Source organism: Canis lupus, chromosome 14, assembly GCF_048164855.1.
Source record: "Canis lupus baileyi chromosome 14, mCanLup2.hap1, whole genome shotgun sequence".
Taxonomy (NCBI): Eukaryota; Metazoa; Chordata; class Mammalia; order Carnivora; family Canidae; genus Canis; species Canis lupus.
Genome location: NC_132851.1, coordinates 1,647,952 through 1,660,644, shown reverse-complemented (window position 1 = coordinate 1,660,644; position 12,693 = coordinate 1,647,952). Strand labels below are relative to the sequence as shown.

The following is a 12,693-nucleotide window of genomic DNA, read 5'->3' as shown; positions in this document are numbered from 1 at the left end:
TTTCTTTTTGTTGTCTTATTGCTGAGGCTAGGACTTCTAGTACTCTGTTGAATAGCTGTGGTGAGAGAGGACATCCCTGTCTTGTTCCTGATCTTAGGGGAAAGGCTCCCAGTGCTTCCCCATTGAGAATGATATTTGCTGTGGGCTTTTCAAAGATGACTTTTAAGATGTTGAGGAATGTTCCCTCTATCCCTACACTCTGAAGAGTTTTGATCAGGAATGGATGCTGTATTTTGTCAAATGCTCTCTCTGCATCTAATGAGAGGATCATATGGTTCTTGGTTTTTCCCTTGCTGATATGATGAATCACATTGATTGTTTTACAAGTGTTGAACCAGCCTTGTGTCCCGGGGAAAAATCCTACTTCGTCATGGTGAATAGTCTTCTTAATGTATTTTAGTATCCTATTGGCTAATATCTTGTGGAGAATTTTTGCATCCTCGTTCATTAGGGATATTGGTCTGTCATTCTTTTTGGTGGGGTCTTTGTCTGGTTTTGGAATTAAGGTGATGCTGGACTCATAGAACGAAGTTGGAAGTACTCCATCTCTTTCTATCTTTCCAAACAGCTTTAGTAGAATAGGTATGTTTTCTTCTTTAAACGTTTGATAGAATTCCCCTGGGAAGCCATCTGGCCCTGGACTTTTGTGTCTTGGGGGTTTTTTTATGACTCCTTCAATTTCTTTTCTGGTTATTGGCCTCTTCAGGTTTTTTATTTCTTCCTGTTCCAGTTTTGATAGTTTGTGGCTTTCCAGAAAAGTGTCCATTTCTAATAGATTGTCTAATTTATTGGTGTATAATTGTTCATAATATGTTTTTAAATTGTTTGTATTTCCTTGATGTTGATAGTGATCTCCCCTTTCTCATTCATTATTTCAATTTGCCAACATATAGAATAGCACCCAGTGCCTATTCCATCAGTGCCCACCTCAGTGCCCGTCACACAGTCACCCCCACCCCCTGCACGTCCCCTTCCACCACCCCTAGTTCGTTTCCTGGAGTTAGGAGTCTTTCTTATTCTCCCTTTCTGATATTTCCCACTTATTTTTTCTCATTTCCCCTTTATTCCCTTCCACTATTTTTTATATTCCCCAAATGAATGAGACCATATAATGTTTGTCCTTCTCTGATTGACTTATTTCACTCAGCAAAATACCCTCTGGTTCCATCCACATTGAAGCACATGGTGGGTATTTGTTGTTTCTAATGGCTGAGTACTATCCATTGCATACATAAACCACATCTTCCTGTTGCAGTTTTGGTAGTGTGTGGTTTTCCAGACATTTTTTTTTTTTTTTTGCTCATAAGTTTTTAACATCATTTGTGGTGTTGGTGGTGATCTCTCCTTTCTCATTCATGATTTTAGTGAGTCCTCTCTTCTTTTTAATAAGGTTAGCTAATGGTTTATCTATATCATTAATTCTTTCAAAGAACCAACTCCTGACTTTGTTGATCCATTCCACAGTTATTCTGGACTCTACTTTATTGAGTTCTGCTCGAATCTATATTATACTCTTCTTCTGCTGGGTATAGGATCTATTTGCTGTTTTTTCTCCAGCTCCTTTAGGTGCAAGGTTCGCTTTTGTATTTCAGTTCTTTCCAGTTTTTGGATGGATACTTGTATTGTGATGTATTTCTCCCTCAGGACTGCTTGTTGTGTATCCCAAAGATTTTGAACGGTTGTATATTCATTCTCATTATTTTCCATGAAACTTTATAATTCCTCTCTAATTTCTTGCTTGACCTTTTCATCTTTTAGCAGGATGTTTCTTAACCTTCATGTGATTAAAATCCTTCTAAACTGCTTCTTGTGATTTAGTTCTAATTTCAAAGCATTATGGTCTGAAAATATGCAGGGGACGATCCCAAACTTTGGGTGTCGGTTAAGACCTGATTAGTGTCCCAGTATGTTGTCTAATCTGGAGAAAGTTCCATGTGCACTTGAGAAGAATGTGTATACAATTGTGTTTGCATAGAAAGTTCTGTCAATATCTGCGAAATCCATCTGGTCCAGTGTATCATTTAAAGCTCTTGTTTCTTTGGAGATGTTGTGCTTAGAAATCCTGTCGATTGTAGAAAGTGCTACTTTCAAGTCACCACGTATATGTGTATTATTATCTAAGCATGTCTTAACTTTGGTTATTAATTGCTATACTTGGCAGCTCCCGCATTCGGGGCATGCATATTGATGATTGTTAGGTCATCTTGTTGGATAGATCCTTTAAGTATGATATAGTGTCCCTCTTCATCTCTTATTACAGGGTTTGGGATAAACTTTAGTTTATCTGATCTAAGAATGGTTACGCCTGTTTCTTTTGAGGACCATTGGAATGGTACGCAGTTCTCCAACCTTTTATTTTCAGGCTGTAGGTGTCCTTATGTGAAAAATGAGTCTCTTGTATACAGCACATAGGTGGGTTTTCCTCTTTTATCCAGTCTGTAACTGCAGCTGCACCTTTTGCTGAGGTCGTTAGGCCCATTCACGTGCAGAGCTACAACTTAAAGATATGTATTTAGTGTCATCAATGATACCTGTTCAGTCCCTGTTGTGGATTGTTCCCCTGGACTTCCTGTATTACATACTCCTCCTTAGTGTTTCTTGCAGAGCTGGCTTCATGATCACATATTCTTTCGGTTTCTGCCTATCTTGGAAGCTCTTTATCTCTCCTTCTGTTCTGAATGAGAGCCTTGCTGGATACAGTATTCTTGGCTGCATGTTCTTCTCATTTAGTACCCTGAATATATCCTGCCAGCCGTTCGTAGCCTGCCAGGTCTCTGTGGAGAGGTCTGCTGTTGTGCTAATACTTCTCCCCATAAAAGTTACAAGTTTCTTGTCTCTTGCTGCTTTAAATATCTTCTCTTTATCTTTGGAATTTGCAAGTTTCACTATTAAACGTCAAGGTGTTGAGTCGTTTTTATTGATTTTAAGGGGGGTTTCTCTATTTCTGGATCTGAATGCCTGTTTCCCTCCCCAAATTAGGGATGCTTTCAGCTCTGATTTGTTGAAATACGTATTCTGGACCTCTGTCCCTTTTGGCACCCTCGGGAACCCCAGGTAAACATAGATTTTTTTCCTTCTGAGGCTGTCATTTATTTCCCTTAAGATATCCTCATGATCTTTTAGTCGTTTGTGTCTTTTTTCCTCAGTTTCCCTCCTTGCCTTGTCTTCTATGTTACTCACTCGTTCTTTTACCTCATTAACCCTCATCGTTAGAACCTCTAGTATGGATTGCAACTCATTTAAGTGATTTTTAATTTCGGCCTGATTAGATCTAAATTCTGCAGTCACGAAGTCTCTTGAATCCTTTTTGCTTTTTTCTAGAGCCACCAGTAGCTTTATACTTGTGCTTCTGAATTGGCTTTCTGACATTGAATTGTAACCCAAATTTTGTAACTCTGTGGGAGAGGGACTGTTTCTGATTCTTTCCTTTGATGTAAGGTTTTTCTTCTAGTCATTTTGCTCAGTGCAGATTGGCCAAAAATGTTATACTTGATAGAAGCGTGAACTCTTCTCTCACTGTAGCATTCCAGCTGCTCTCTCCTTAAATCTCAGGCTGAATTCCTAGGTATTCAGGATGATTTGAAATTTATTGGGTAATTGGGAATGGACAGGTAATTTGGGGACCCTACTCTTCCACCATCTTGCCTCCACCTCCTCTGTTTTCCGTTTAAGCATGGATTCCAGGCAACGATATCAAGAGGGTCACTAAGAAAGCCGTCTGACATTGGCCACCTGAACTGCATGGTGATTGGCCACCTGAACCAGGCCACAATGTGAGCCTGAGTGAAGTCACAATCGCACTTTTCTCAGATGACATGATACTTTATGTGGAAATCCCAAGAGTTTGCAACTTTGCTAGGACTCATACTGTAATTCAGCAATGTGGCAGGATGAAAAATCAATGCAGAGAAATCAGTTATAACTGATTGTCTACAAATACTGAAAAAAGGGAAATTTAGGGTTGATCCTACTTAAAATTGCACCATAAAACATAAAATACCTAGGAATAAACATAATGAAAGAGGTAAAGGATCTGTAACTAAAAACTACAGAATACCTATGAAAGAAATTGTGGAAGAGCAAAGACATATATTAACACTGCATGTTCAAAGATTTGAAGAATCAATATTGTGAAAATGTCCATGATACCCAAGCAATGTACCCTTTGAAAGTAGTCCCTATCAAAATATCCTTGACATTTTTCACAGAACATAAATAAATAACTCTAGGATTTGCATGGAACTGGAAAAGACCCCAATTAGCCATAGGAATGTTGAAAAAGAAATCAAAAGCAGGTTATATCACAATGTCTGGATTTCAGGCTGTATTTTGTCTAAGGTTTTTTCTGTATGTCATAGACAAAGCTGTCATCATCAAAATGTTATCATACTGGCACAAAAACAGACACATTGATCAAGGAATGGACTAGAGAACTCAGAAATGGACCCTCAACTCTATGGTCAACTAATCTTCGACAAAGCAGAAAAGAATATCCGCTGGAAAAAGGACAGTCTCTTCAACAAATTGGACAGCCACATGCAGAAGAACTCAACTGAACCATTCTCTTACACCACACACAAAGATAAACTCAAAATGGATGAAAGACCTAAAGGTTAAATAGCAATCCATCACAATCCTAGAGAAAAACACAGGCAACAACTTCTTTGATCTTGGCCATAGCGACTTATGCAAGACATGTCTATAAAAGCAAGGGAAACAAGAGAAAAACTGAACTACTGGGACTTCATCAAGTTCAAAAGCAAAGGAAAAAGTCCATAAAACTAAGAAGCAACCTACAAAATGGGAGAAGGCATTTGCAAATGACATATGAGACAAAAGGCTAGTATCTAAGATCTATAAAGAACTATGGAAGTCTACACTCAAAACAAGTATCCAGCGAAGGAATGGGTGGAAGACATGAACAGACATTTCTCCAAAAAATCCTACACGTGGAGAACAGACACATGATAAAAAATGCTCCACATCACTCATTATCAGGAAAATACAAAACTAAACAAAACCCACAATGAGATACCATCTCACATCTGTCAGAATGGCTAAAATGAACAAGGCCGCTGGCCCCTGCCAGAGTACTGGAAATCAAAGAGAGGCTCGAGCTTCCTGGCGGCGAAGCGTCCTGGCTCAATGGACTGGATGGGCACAATGACAAGGGCCTGGTCTTCACCATCAGCATGCCCGACCACAGTATTCATCTGGTGTTGTGGAAGGAGCACGGCTGACGCCACGCGCTGGCCGCCGGTGACTGTGGGTGCTGGGGCTCCAGGGTTTCAGTGCGACCTCTGGCAGCCGACTGCATGAACCAAAGCTCTCACCTAACGGTATCGTAGCGCAGTGCACAATCATTTATCTGTGTTTGCCAGGGGGCCAGGGCTCGGGCGGGGGAGAGCTTGTTTTCTTGACACACAGCACAGCATGCTAACGGAGTACACCATTGACTTCATTTGTACTTAGTTACGTTGGTCAGTATAAGAGGATGCATTGAGGGTTCATCTTTCTTGAATATTGGTTTTCAGTAAAGAAAGTTAAATGGTTAAAAAAAACTGGCGATGACAGTGTAAGTATGGCCAGCTGTCGGTGGTCTCATGGTCATTAAAGAGTTAAAGATTCTGAGTATTTAAGTGCTAATAATTACAATTTTTATCCAATTTTTTATTAAGTAAATTCTAGCAAGTAATATACATATTACTGCAGATAAAACCATCATTGGGAATTATTAAATTGATTGCATATTTTGAGCTACTCTTTATGAAGAGAAGTAAAATACTTGGTATGTGTAAGGCAGCAGAGAGTTGGCTTAGGGACTCTCAGCTATTTCTAGAAAAATTGGTTAGTAAAAATAGCATTCAGCTTATTTTCCTTAGCAAGACTATTCTGAGGATGGAATCTGTGACTCAGCAGCAGCGCAGACGCTGTCCCTTCAAACACCTGGTTGCCCATTTTCCACTGTTATGCTGATGCCTTTTTACTCATCTCATGTTTGATAAGGCGTCCTCCCTGAATGAGCTGGGCTACTTCATTTGTGGCATGGCATGCAAACAGAAGCCAGGTTCAAGGCTGGACCTTGTAGGCAAATCTCATGAATGTCAAGGAGTAACAACAGAGGGCAAATGTCATCCGCCCACTGATAATCTCTGGAGACTTTTTCATGTCATTGATGGCAGCAATGGGAAGACCCCAGTTGGCTACAGGGCCCCAGAAATGCGTACTCATGAGGCAGTCCCAAAAGTCCTTGCTCCGGACATAGTCTGCCACCAACAAGAAATGTTGGCGAGGATGTGGAGAAAGGGGAACCCTCTTGCATTGTTGGTGAGAGTGCAAACTGGTGCAGCCACTCTGGAAAAGTGTCCCCAGGACAGGAGAGCCCAGCCTGTAGAAGCAGGAGTTTCACCATTCTTCCCGGACAGGAAGGCGCTCTCAGGGAGTTAGAGCAGGATCCCAGGAGGGCAGGGATGACCTCAGACTCCCAGGGACACTAACAGACCACCTGCGCCCCAGGGAGAGCACACTACACCCCACGGCTGAGCTCCCTAAAGGGCTGCAGCGTGCCTGGCTGGACCCGTGAACAACTCAGAGACAGCTCAGGTGGAGGCACCTGGGGCAGGGGGCTGCTCGTCCAAGGGAGCAGCTCGGAGGCAGCTTGAGCAGCGGGGGGTCTCCACAGCCCCCAGGAGCAGCTCAGATGCGGCTACAGCAGAGGCTCCACGCAGAAGGGGCTGCGCAGCTGGGAGCGCGAATCCAACAGCACAGGCCGGGAGCACAGGGTGCCTGCGGACACAGTCCAGGATCCGGCGCTCCCCCGGGGACAGGCAGAGGCCAGGAGGGACAGGACAGCAAGGACACTCCTGCCCCAAGTTGAGCAGATCAGCGGCCCCTCCCCCAGAGCATCCAGGCCCCTGCAGACTGAGAGCTCCGTAGTTACTGCAGGAGCTGATTCCAGGGCTCCAGAGCTGGCCGCCGCCACTGTTGTTGTTCCTACTGGGGCCTCACAGGATAAAAAAACCCCAATAAGCCTCATAGTGCCCTCACTGTATAAACAGGTTAAACATCTTTCACTGAGCCCTGAACCAGGCAGGGGGCTGAGCAGCTCCCCAAAGTGCTAACACCTGAAAATCAGAACAGCAAGCCCCTACCCCAGAAGACCAGCTAGACAGACAGGAAAAAAAAAAATTATTGATCAACCAGTGCTGGAAAGTTCCAGTGGAAGTCGAGGAATTTACAGTATACAGAATCAGAGTGTATTCCCCTTTTTTTTTTTTTGTTTTTTGTTTTTTGATTTCTGTTTGTTCCTCCCCCCCATATTTTTGTTTTTCTCTTTTCTTCTCTTTTTTTACTTTTTTCTCTTTTTTCTCTTCTTTTTTAAGTTTTTTTTCTTTCCTTCCTTCTCTTCTCTCTTTTTCTCCTTTCCCCAATAGAAATTGTTTTTGGCAACTCTGCACTGAGCAAAATGACTAGAAGGAAAACCTTACCTCAAAAGAAAGAACCAGAAACAGTCCTCGCTCCCACAGAGTTACAAAATTTGGATTACAATTCAATGTCAGAAAGCCCATTCAGAAGCACTATTATAAAGCTACTGGTGGCTCTAGAAAAAAGCATAAAGGACTCAAGAGACTTCATGACTGCAAAATTTAGATCTAATCAGGCCGAAATTAAAAATCATTTAAATCACTTAAAAATCCAAACTAGAGGTCCTACAGACCAGGGTTGATGAGGTGGAAGAACGAGTGAGTAACATAGAAGACAGGTTGATGGCAAGGAAGGAAGCAGAGGAAAAGAGAGAAAAACAAAAGACCATGAGGAAAGGTTAAGGGAAGTAAATGACAGCTTAAGAAGGAAAAATCTACATTTAAAGGGGGTTCCAGAGGGTGTCGAAAGGAACAGAGGACCAGAAAGTGTATGAGAACAAATCATAGCAGAGAACTTCCCTAACTTGAGGAAGGAATCAGGCATGAAGATCCTGGAGCTAGAGTGATCCTCCCCTAAAAGCAATAAAAACCATTCAACACCCTGATATTTCATCATGAAACTTCCAAATTCCAAAGATAGAGAAGATCCTCAAAGCAACAAGATACAAAGGATCCCTAAACTTTATGAGGAGAAGTAGTAGGTTAACAGCAGACCTCTCCCCAGCGACCTGGGTGGCCAGAAAGGGCTGGCATGATATATTCAGGGTCCTAAATGAATTGCCAACATATAGCATATCTCCCATGGTCATCACGTCAAGTGCCCCCCTCAGCGCATGTCATCCAGTCACCCCAACCATCCAGGAAACTCCCTTACCAGTACCCCTTTTTCATTGCTCAGAGTTAGGAGTCTCTCATATTCTGTCATCATCAACTGATATTTTCACTCATTTTCTCTCCGTTTCCCTTTATTCCCTTTCACTATTTTTTATTATGTCAAATGAATGAGACCATATAATGATTGCCTATCTCTGACTATTTTCCCTCAGCATTATACCCTCCAGTTCCATCCACATCGAAGCAAGTAGTATCTCTTTGTCGTTTCTATTCTTTTCTTTTTTCTTTTTTTTTGTACTTAACAAATATATTCAGAACATTTCATCCTAAAGCAGCAGAAGACAGTCTTTTTGAGTGCATATGAAACATTCTCCAGAATAGATCACATACCAGGTCACAAATCAGACCTGAACAAGTACAAAAAGATGAAGACTATACCATGCATAGTTTCCAACCACAATGCCATGAAACTTAAGGTCAACCACAAGAAAAAAACTGGAAATACCACTAATACATGGGGGTTAAAGAATATCCTACTGCTTATAATGAATGGGTTAATCAGAAATTAAAGTGTAAATTAAAAAATACATGGAAGGAAATGAAAATGAAAACATGAAGGTAATATTAAAAGATGTCTTTACTGATCCTCTGATTTTCACACATGCTCTTCTTAACCTCCATTATGGAGTTCATCCAATTTCTACCAGGTATTTGGGATTAATCACCCAGCCAGCATAGTAACTTCCTTCCTTGCCTATTGATTCAGGGGCCTGAAGAGCTCAAAGTGGCCAGGCACCAGTTTCAATTTCCAGATCAGTGGGATTGTTTTTGTGCCTCTCTTTGAACCTGAGACCTCTAGGCCAGCAGAATAATAAATCGTGGGAAAGAAAGAAACATTTTGCAAGTAGATCATGACGGGTTATAGTGAGTAGTACAACTCCCAGTTCCAGTCCTTGATTCCTGCACCTGTAAATGTGAGCTATGTGAGAAACAGCATCATACATTAGAAGCTGATTTAGAAGATATATAGCCCTCTGGGGAACCTTGTCCTACCCTGCAAGGAATTGCCACCTAGATAGCACTACAGCTGAATCTTTTATTTTTAATTTTTCTTAAATTTATTTTTTATTGGTGTTCAATTTGCCAACATATAGAATAACACCCAGTGCTCATCCCATCAAGTGCCCTTCTCAGTGCCTGTCACCCAGTGACCCCCAAGCCATGCCCACCTCCCTTTCTATCACCTCTAGTTCATTTCCCAGAGTTTGGAGTCTCTCATTCTGTTTCCCTTTCTGATTTTTCAGACTGATTTTATCTCATTTCCGCTTTATTTCCTTTCACTATGTTTTATAGTCCCCAAATGAAGGAGACCATATAATATTTGTCCTTCTCCGATTGACTTATTTCACTCGGCATAATACCCTCCAGTTACAACCACATCAAAGCAAACGATGGGTATTTGTCGTTTCTAATGGGTGATTGAGTTCAAATTTTTAAAGAGTAAAATGAAAGTAAGATAAAATAAAATATGTGTGTAAATTCAATGGGAAAATAGGAAGTCAAAATAATGAGAGACATGGCTGTCGACAAGATGGGGGAAGTGTAGGATCCCGAAATCACCTGTCCTCATCAACTTACCTAGATAACTTTCAAATCATCCTGAAACCCGATGAATTCGTCCTCTGATTTAAAGAGAGAATAGCTGGAAGGCTAAAGTGAGAAGCGTTTGCGCTTCTATCAAGGTAGAAACACGGAAAAATAAATGAGTACACTCCAATGGGAGAGAGCCTCCACAAGGAGCCAGGCTAAGGCCAGGCAGGAGAGACTCCAGGACGGGAAAGCCCAGACCGGGAGAATCAGGAACTTGACCAACATTCCTGGATGGAAAGGCACTCACAGGGAACTCAGGCAGGATCCCAGGATGGGCAGTGGAGCCCCCAGGTTCCCGGGGTCACTAACATAGGAAATGGGGAGAGCCGCCACAGACCATGGACGGAGCTCCAGCAACGGCTGGAGCGCGTACCCAGTGGGCCCCGGAACAGCGGAGGTGGCGGCTCTGGCAGCGGCTCGGCTAGGAGGGGAATGCATGGCCCTGGGAGAGCAATTCCAGAGGCACAGGCCCCGGACCCCAGGGTGCTGGGGGACACAGCAAGGATCCGGCGATCCCCTTGGGACATGTGGGGGCCGGGAGGACACAGGACCGCGGGGCACCCCCGAGCTGTGCAGGTCAGTGCCCCCCATGCCCGCAGCATCCAGGCTCCCACGGACTGGGGTCTGCAGGAGTTACTGCGGGAGCTGACTCTAGGGCTGAAGAGCTGGCCACCGCCAGTGTTATTGTTCCTCCCTTATGTCACATTGTGCCTGGGATGGAGCGGGGCCACCAGGGAGCATGGGTCTCACAGGATAAACAGCTCCCAGGTAGCCATGCCCCTGGCAGGGGCCGGGGCAGCTCCCTAGGGGCACACACCTGACAATCAGAAAAGAAGGCCCCTCCCCCAGAAGATCACCTGGAAGGAAACAGGAAGAGCAAGTTCTTGACAAAGCAGCACTGGAAAGCTCCAGGGGAATTCGAGGGACTTAAACTATATAGAATCAGAGGCTACACCTCCTTGTTATTTTTTTTAATTTTGAAATGTTTCTTTTTTTCCTTCCTTTCCCAGTACAACTTGTTTTTAGCCACCATGCACTGAGCAAAGTCCCTTGAAGGAAAAACTCACCCCAAAGAAAAAATCAGAAATAGTCCTCTCTCCCACAGAATTACAGAAATTGGGTAAAACTTCGATATCAGAACGCCGATGCAGAAGCAGAAAAATAATGCTACTGGTGGCTTTGGAAAAAAGCATGAAGGATTCAAGAGACTTCATGCCTGCAGAATATAGATCATTGATATTGGGTGGGAAAAATCTATTTCCTGTATCTGAATGCCTGTTTCCCTCCCCAATTTAGGAAAGTTTTCAGCTATGATTTCTTCAAATACATATTCTAGCCCTCTGTCCCTTTTGGTACCCTCGGTAACACCAGGTAAATGTAGATTTTTGTTTCTGAGGCTGTTATTTCTTCCCTTAACCTATCCTCATGATCTTTTTTCATTTTCTCTTTTTTCCTCAGTTTCCCTCCTTCTCATCAACTTGTCTTCTATGTCACTCACTCGTTTAATTGATTTTTAATTTTGGCCTGATTAGATCTAAGTTCTGTAGTCATGAAGTCTCTTGAATCCTTCATGCATTTTTCAAGAGCTTTATAATTGTGCTTCTGAATTGGATTTCTGACATTGAATTGTAATTCAAATTTTGTAAATCTGTGTGAGAGAGACCTGTTTCTGATTCTGTTTTTGAGGTTAGTTTTTCCTTCTAGTCATTTTACTCAGTGCAAAATGGCCAAAAACTAGTTGTATTGGGAAAAGGAGAAAAATAGAGAAGAGAAAGAAGAAAAGAAAAACAAAAAGAAAAAAGAATTTAAAAAAAAGAAAAGAAGGAAAAAAGAATAGAATAAAAGAAAAAAAGATGGGGGGGGGCAAAAAAACAGACACATAGATCAATGGAAAGAATTGAGAATCCAGAAGTGGACCCTCATCTTTATGGACAACTAATATTCGATAAAGGAGGAAAGACTATCCACTGGAAGAAAGTATCTTCAATAAATGGAGCTGGGGAAATTACACATCCACATGCAGAAGAATGAAACTAGACCACTCTCTTGCACCATACACAAAGATAAACTCAAAATGGATGAAAAATCTAAATGTGAGACAAGATTCCATCAAATCCTAGAGGAGAACACAGGCAACACCCTTTTAGAAATCGGCCACAGTAACTTCTTACAAGATACATCCATGAAGGCAAAAGAAACAAAAGCAAAAATGAACTTTTGCGACTTCATCAAGATAAGAAGCTTTTGCACAGCAAAGGATACAGTCAACAAAACTAAAAGACAACCTACAGAATGGGAGAAGACATTTGCAAATGACGTATCAGATAAAGGGCTAGTATCCAAGATCTATAAAGAACTTATTAAACTCAGCAGCAAAGAAACAAATGATCCAAACAGGAAATGTGCAAAAGACATGAACAGAAATGTCACAGAGGAAGACATAGACATGGCCAACAAGCACATGAGAAAATGCTCTGCATCCCTGGCCATGAGGGAAATACAAATCAAAACCACAATGAGATACCACCTCACACATGTGAGAATGGGGAAAATTAACAAGGCAGGAAATCACAAATGTTGGAGAGGATGTGGAGAAAGGTGAAACCTCCTGAACTGTTGGTGGGAATGTCTAAAATGAGTCTCTTGTACACAGCAAAGAGATGGGTTTTGCTCTTTTATCCGGTCTGAATCGGCAGCTGCACCTTTTGCTGGGGTCACTAAACCCATTCATATCCAAAGTTCCTATTGAAAGATATGTATTCAGTGTCATCATGATACCTATTCC

General features: G+C 42.1%; 1 pseudogene; it reads right to left on the bottom strand.

The window, feature by feature from the left end:
* Positions 1 to 5,563: 5,563 nt before the first annotated feature.
* Positions 5,564 to 6,268, bottom strand: LOC140603577 (mitochondrial pyruvate carrier 1 pseudogene; annotated as a pseudogene).
* Positions 6,269 to 12,693: the final 6,425 nt, after the last annotated feature.